Here is a 7,630-nt window from a genome sequence, read left to right on the forward strand (position 1 = left end):
GGGTGCTGTCCCTCAGCTCAAGGCTCAAGTCTAGCACTCTACCAATTGAACCACAGCACCACTTCTGGTTTTCTGGTGGTTAGAGATAAGAGTCTCACAGCCTTTCCTGCCTGGCCTGGCTTTGAATCGTGATCCTCAGATCTCAGCCTCCTGAGTACCTAGGATTATAGGTGTAAGCCACCAGCGCCTGGCTATACCTTGTCTTTATGTCAAAATTCTATTTTCAACTTTGTCCAGTCATTGGCTAAGCCTTCAATATGGGTTTTTATTTGATTTATCGAGCTTTCCATCTGCAGAACTTCCATTTGAGTTTTTCTAGATTTTTATCTTTATTATTCTTTTCATTCCTCTCTCCACAAGCATCCCATTTCCCCAATTTAAGCTTTTAGAGATATGAAGCATGTGAGGCTCTTCTACGTATATCAGAGAGTGAGAGTGTTAAGGGAGCACTTATTTCTGTACTGCCAAGGAAGAACTGAACTGACTATAGTTGATATTGGTAGAGATGGTTCAGTTGCTTTATTTATTGTTTGATTGGTTGGATTATTGCAGTAGTGCTGTAGATTTGACTTACACCCTTGACTATACTATCTTATCAGTGCCAATGGGCTAAATCTAGCGAATCTTTAATTATTTTAATTCTGCTCCCAAAGGTGTTGACAATTAAATTGAAATAGAGACATAGCCAAAAATTGGTGCAAAATCCTGAATTTTACAATGTCTTCTAAAATCTAATAGTTACATGCACTATTCATAAATGGCTTCCAACATTCTTCTACCTTGAAATCAATACTGGGAATGCAAATGAATGTCCAACTGGGACTTGTCCCACATGTTTCTAGTCTTTAGATTACTCCAAGTGAGAATTAAAATTAACATTAAACAAAGCTAGTCCCCAAAGAAACATAGGTTGCATGTTTTCCCACATTGGTAACAACTAGAATATGTCTATGATATTCTTGGCAGAGGATCACACTAGCCCAATTGTTAAGTGCATAGGATCATACATAATGAAGTGGATCAACATGAAGTTTAAGAGTTGTAAACAAGAGCTTCTTTTTATGTCCTATATGCAGTTATTTCTGTTTTTTCTTTCTATTTTAGCTTTCTGCACCCTTTGTCTTATATATAAGCTTATCTGATTGTGGAAGGGTAAGGGAATCACAGAAATAGTAAGACAAAAGATGAACTAGTGCAACAATGATTACCACCTGACACTGTGTTGGAAATGAACTTTACTACTTGGCTGGGAGGGGAGTGGGGAGTGGTAAGTGGGAGAAAATGAGGGAGAAGGTAACAGCGTTTAACAATAAATGCATGCATTGCCTTACTTTTGTAACTGCAACCCCCCGTACATCATCTTTACAATTAAAAAATAAAAAATTAAAACTAACAGTAGTTTACGAAAGTAAAAGACATGCATTTTATTACCTGAATCAAAGGACAACTTGTCAACATATCAAGGCCCAATATCTCCAGCAAACATTATATAAACCAATAGGACTTTTCATGTTTAGAGAGAGTATGCCTTCAAGAACATCATATCCCCAAAAGCCTAATGAAATATGGATGTATGCTCTCACAAATAACTACATGCATCAATGCTTTAAACATAGTCTGGATTGTGATTCCTATAGGAATATAGAGAGAAAATTGAAATCTTAAAAGCATCCGTGGATAAGACCTTTATAAAAAGGGATTTGTGGTATACAGGATAATTCTCTCTATTGATGTGAAACTAAAACTAAAAATTTCTGAGTAAGATAATATTAGGAAAGGTAACAGAATTTTGTTCACATGGAGTGATATAGATATTGTACTTTAATGCTAATGCTATCTCTGAGAAAACCTGGAAAATTGGAGGTACGTGCATTCTTTTAAATATACTAATAATTGTTGAGATATTTAAGAGATATGGACTGAAATAAGAGCAGACCACTGTGAATTGTGTTTTGTCCAGATTCACTCACAAAGCCACGTTTAAAGAGGAGGGCAGAAGTTGTTTATCCTTGCTACATCCTGATCTCTGACATCCCTAGAGTCTCTTGAGAAAGACTACCTCCACATTCACTGTCTTCAGGAGTGTCCTGAAGAGCCCTCTGAAGAACCCGCTTAAGGGTCTGCCTCTGCTGCTTATGACAGGAGCCAACAAAGAAGTAAATGATGGGGTTGGCACAGCTGTTAACAGAGGTTAACAAAAATAAAAGCTTAAAAAGGTAACAGGAATAGTAATAGGCATCACTATAAATCACAGCTATTAGGCAATGGCCAATGCTATAGGGCAGACCACAGAAGATGAAGACCAGCACTGTGAGCAGGAGGGTCACATACAACCTAGTCAGTGACTTTCGTTGAGAGCCACAGAACAACCTTACAGTCAGAACCAGGCTAGACCCTGAGAGAATCACAAATAAAAGTAGCAAGTATCCAGCAGTAGAGAGTCTAAATAACAGACACCAGTTCCAATCAGAAGGAGTATACCAATCTAGACAATAATGAGATAGGAAAAAAGGAAATGGCAGTGATAGTACCCAGAGTAGCACACACATGAAGGATGATGCATGTGTTGGGCGGTGGCACCGGTACCAGATGGGACACAGGACAGACAGGCAGCGCTCCAGGCTAATAAGACTGAGGAAGTTCAGGCCTGCTATGTGAGAATAGTAAAACACAAAGTGAAAGACATTAAAGTGATAGATTTCTATGCTAACAAGGAAATAGTTGGTAAGTTCTTGTAGGGAATCCATAAGTTGAAAGCAGAGGTAAAGGAAGTCAGCCATAGCCAGGTTTAGGATGTAAACTGTGATGGCATTTCTTCGAATCCGGAAGCCCAGGAGCCAAATTACAGGTACATTTCCTGCCAGTCCAATCACATCAATGATGACATTCAACCACCCGAGAACTGTCATCTCCATGACACAAGTTCTATGATAGGTGTGGATATTGCCATACATCCCTGTCACTTCTGTTATCAACGCAGATTTGGTTTGTTCTGTGCTCAGAATCGTTCCATTGGTGCCCCTGAAAGCAAACATCAAGGGAAAATAAGAGGATTTGATTTGGAAAGCAGGAAAATCTGGTTAATAGAATTTTTAATTTCCAGTGTAGGCACCACTAGCATGCAGTTTTCACACAGAACCTTCTCTTTCTAGCTTTTCCCATAATCCCCCAAATGAAGCACCCAATACTGGAAACATAGGGATATAAACGCAGAGGAAATAATCCTGGAATTACTCAGAGGAATAACTCCTGGAAAATCCTTACCTTTCTTCCATTTTCCTGTTCAGTGTTGCAGATGTGACCTGTTGTGGAGAGAAAGAGCCTTTTTCAGACAGAGCAATAACAAGGTCACTTGTTCTGAAATTCAAGAGATGACAAGAGCTTGTGGAAAGCGTGTGATCAAGTGAGGCTTATGAAGACTGCAGACAATCTGTGTGATTTTCTGTACATGTGCTGGAAGGAAATTAGAGACAAGGCATCTGAGTGACGATCCTTCACTGAGGTATTTCTTGGCATCCAGCCTATTTTCACAACAATATCTGCTTCCCTCATCTCATCTCATTCAGTCCGACTTCCTTTAAGTAATTGCTGTCATGTCCTTTAATTGCCAACTCCAAACTTAGGTAGACATATCAAGTGATTTTAGCATCCATTTTGATTTCTTATAACTCAATATTAAAGTGCATCATTGGGCCTTTGCCATCCAAAGTGCACCGTGAGCTGAGAGCACTTGCTGTCTCAACATTCATTATAGCAAAAAGCATTCATAGTATAGCTTCATTCAAAATGATAGAGAACTGTTTACAGGTTATACCATGAGTAACATAGTTCCATTCTCTGTGTTTTGTGTCTTCCTATTCTTACTTACACTCATTTATTTTGCCTTCTTCCCTCCTTCTCTCCTTTACTATCTTCCTCCCTCCCTCCCTTCCTCACTCCCTTCCTTCCTTCTTTCCTCCTTTCATTTACATACAACTGCACACAAACTTGTGTTTCATCTTCCATTCTATCTTTCAGAACTTCTTACCTTTCTGTCACATGTGCACCAAGCTATAAAGAATTAAACCTGTATATCATGATAGTATAGGAGTGAAGGCTAGATCAGGGATACAGCACTAGTCTGGCTTTTGGATGTCCATGGTTTATGCACAATAGAGGTGAAATTTATATGCATAATGCAAATATCAACTCTATTACAATGATTTTAGAGTTGAAGTGTGTGTGTGTGTGTATTTGTGCGTGCATGTGTACACATACACCCACGCGCCTATGTTAGGGCTTGAACTCATGGCCTGAACAATCTCTGAGCCATTTTCTATCACTTGAGCCAGAACTCCACTTACAGCTTTTTTGGTGCTTGATTGGAGATAATAGTCTTATAACCTTTCCTGTCTGGGTTAGCTTTGAACTGTGATGATAGATCTTAGCTTCCTGAATAGCTAGGATTACAGGTGTGTGGCACCAGCACCCAGGTTAGAGTTAAAATTATTTTTGTTATTATTAAGTAGATTACAAAGGGGGCTAAAATTTCATAAGTCAGGCTATGATTACAATGCTTCTTGGCCAATGTCAACCCTCTTTCATTCTCTGCTACTTTCCTTCTCTTCTCCCCACCCTCAAATTACATATTTAATTTTGTCAGTGGTGGGACTTGATCTCAGGCCTGGGTGCAGTGTCTGAACTATTTTGCCCAAGGCTAGTGCTCTACCACTTTGAGCCACAGCTTTACCCCTGGTGTTCTGGTAGTTAATATGATATAAGAGTCTCACGGACTTTCTTGCATGAACTTGCTTTGAACTGTGATCCACAGATCTCAGCCTCCTGAGTATCTATCATTATAGGTGTGAGCACCACTGTCCAGCTACATAGTTTCTGTACCATTCATCATGTGCCAGTGTACTTTAAATCTAGCTTCTGCATATGAAAGAAACATATGCTGTTTGTCTCTCTGAGCTTAGCTAACCTTACTTAACATGATTTGTTCTAATTGTACCCATTTCCCTGAAAATTACATAATATTACTCTTTCTCATGCATGAGTAAAATTCCTATATATATATATATGTATATATATACACACACACATATATACCACAATTTCTTGAACCACTCATGTAGATACAAAGTACAAAAAAGCAACTTATGCCTATATTTACATACCAATAATTCAAATGAATGGAAATTAGTAAAATTATTAAATTCTCCAATAAAAATACAAACAGTAGGACTGGATGCATATCCCAAGTTGAGGAGTACCTGCAATGAGATGAGCAAAACAGAAAACAAAGAAGGAAATAAAAACCCAAGCAAACTCAATACCAAAGTAAACACTGAGTATAAAAATCTCATTTTGTGTTTGCTTTGGCAGCACATATACTAAAACTAGAACTATACAGAGAAGATTAGCATGGCCCCTGCACAAGGATGACATGCAAATTCATGAAGCGTTCTGTGTTTTTAAGTATGGAGACCAGCACACTGCAGCTAGGAGGAATGGCAATCCCAAGGTGATCACTGTGAGAAGAGCCTCCTCCACTTGCTCTGCCTCTAACTTGATTCCTGTCCGTTGGAAAAGGCCACGGTTGTCACAGAGAAGAGCAAGAGAAAAGCTAATGACTGTACTTTCCTTCTGTGGCCCAGAATTTGCCCTCCCAGAGAACCCATCAGTTATATTGTCATCTAATGAGGACTTGGAAGCTGGTGACCTGCAGACCAGCTTGATTTCCACCACAGAAGACATGATTCAGGAGGAAGAAATGGCTGTGGAGGACAGGAACAGAGAACAACAGTTTTGTGTATTTAGGGATTTTGACTTTTTAGATGTTGAGCTGGGAGATGCAAAGGGTGAAAACATGGACCATTCACCTGGGAAGTCTGGCAGCACTCACTGGACAGCATTGGCAAAGGGACACACTGTCGCGCCAGGAGTACTAGTGCTCAAGCAGCACCCCAGTCCTATGTTAACAGGTGAGTCCTCCAAGGAGGCCCTCATGGCCAGCCAGATCTTCTCACACACACAGCTGTTAGATAATGGACTCTGCTGTCGATGAACTGATGCCAGAGCGTCCTGATTTGCTTCTTCAGTCTCAAGATTCCACCAGCAGCAATATGACAGAAGAAGTGATCTCAGAGCTGAGAACCCCAGTTTGGAGGCTTGTCAAGATAATGCTAGCAGACAGCTGCTAGCATGTTTAGTATTAAAGGAGGATCACGTGACAGTCTTTGAAGATGAAGAGTCATACATTACTCAAGAACAGCAAGACCCGCTGGTGTGTCAAGCAATTCTTGACTTAGAAGAAACTGATATGCCAGAAGTGTTGGCTCCTAAAAGATACCTGGAGTCAGTCTGAAGAGAATGTTATCTCGTCTTTGATGAAAGATATGAAGAAGAGGAAGAGGATTTCTCTGGACTGTCTAGTCCAGATGAGGATGAGCAGAATGGGTTTCCAGATGTACAGACATCACCTGTGCCTCGCCCTTTCTTTATGCCATAATTGCAGCTTTAAAGCCAGTGGCAGTGTCACATCAATCAGATGCTGTTAGACACTGATGGGTCCTACATAATGTTCACTGTTTATATGTTTTTGAGGCCATTTCAGACAATTCAGAAGATGTCTGGAGAAATAACTAATGAGGCAGCCTGCTTTCTGGGTGAGAATCTACAACACATTTGTACCTAACTTAAAAGTTCCTTGGATGTGATGATGATGTGTTCAGAGTGGCCAACCACCTTTGTGGGTGCTAAAGTGCTGATGTCCTGTGGTTTGTTAGAAACACTCAAGTTTGGTGTTTTGGAACTGCAAGAATACCAGATACCTATAATGCCAAAAGAGAAGCATCTGGACAGTGGTTAGACATTTGTAAAAGGACATTTGGCACAAAAAGAGCCATATATAGGGTAAACACAGATGCACAGGACTGGAGCTCTGCAGAAGGTTATTTTCAACTGCTGCTAAACTCATCAACCAAGTAAATACAATAAAAAAAAATGAAGCAGAGATCATGAATATGTCAGAGGAACTTACCCACCTGGAGAACATCCTCAAAGAAGCTGAGGCTGCTTCAGAAAATGAAGGAACTGACATTTCCAAGGCTGTTCAACCTATAATAGAAACTGCCATTCATTCTCTAATTATTTTGAAACACACAGAATTTGTATCAGCCATAACACAAATCAAAGCATTTAAGGCTCTCTGGCCCAATGACATCTTTGGCAGCTGCGAGGATGACCCAGTGCAGATGCAGATGCACATCTACTTCCCTCACTAGATGATGGGTCAGATGGACAGCTTCGTGGTCATAAGCTCTAACCAGGGCATGTCAGAAGCCAACTACAAACTGATGGAACTCAACCTGGAGATGCCTACAGAGACTTTTAAATGTTAAAATGAAGATGAATGCTACCCATCAGTGATTCTCACTAGAAAGTTAAATTCTTTTATTCCATAATTATTCTAGAAACTGTATAGACTAAAACTAGTATTATCTTGTACATTTGTGCCATGCACTGTTATGCAAGAGTAGATATACAGTGCTAAAGGAAGAATTGTGGCCATTTATGGTAGACTATCAGGCTTGCTGGCTATGAAGTCTACAGAATTCAGTAGAAGAGATGTAAATGTATTTTTCTG

General features: G+C 39.8%; 1 non-coding gene and 1 pseudogene across 1 annotated transcript; both read left to right on the top strand.

Moving 5' to 3' along the window:
• Positions 1 to 5,351: 5,351 nt before the first annotated feature.
• On the top strand, positions 5,352 to 5,458 carry LOC138834233 (U6 spliceosomal RNA). Its single transcript, XR_011374010.1, has one exon. It is a non-coding gene; the product is annotated as a U6 spliceosomal RNA (small nuclear RNA).
• Positions 5,429 to 7,385, top strand: LOC138833505 (protein furry homolog-like pseudogene; annotated as a pseudogene).
• The last annotated feature ends 245 nt before the right edge of the window (positions 7,386 to 7,630 follow it).

This window comes from Dipodomys merriami, unplaced genomic scaffold, assembly GCF_024711535.1.
Source record: "Dipodomys merriami isolate MVZ:Mamm:240054 unplaced genomic scaffold, mDipMer1.0.p SCAF_21, whole genome shotgun sequence".
Lineage (NCBI taxonomy): Eukaryota > Metazoa > Chordata > Mammalia > Rodentia > Heteromyidae > Dipodomys > Dipodomys merriami.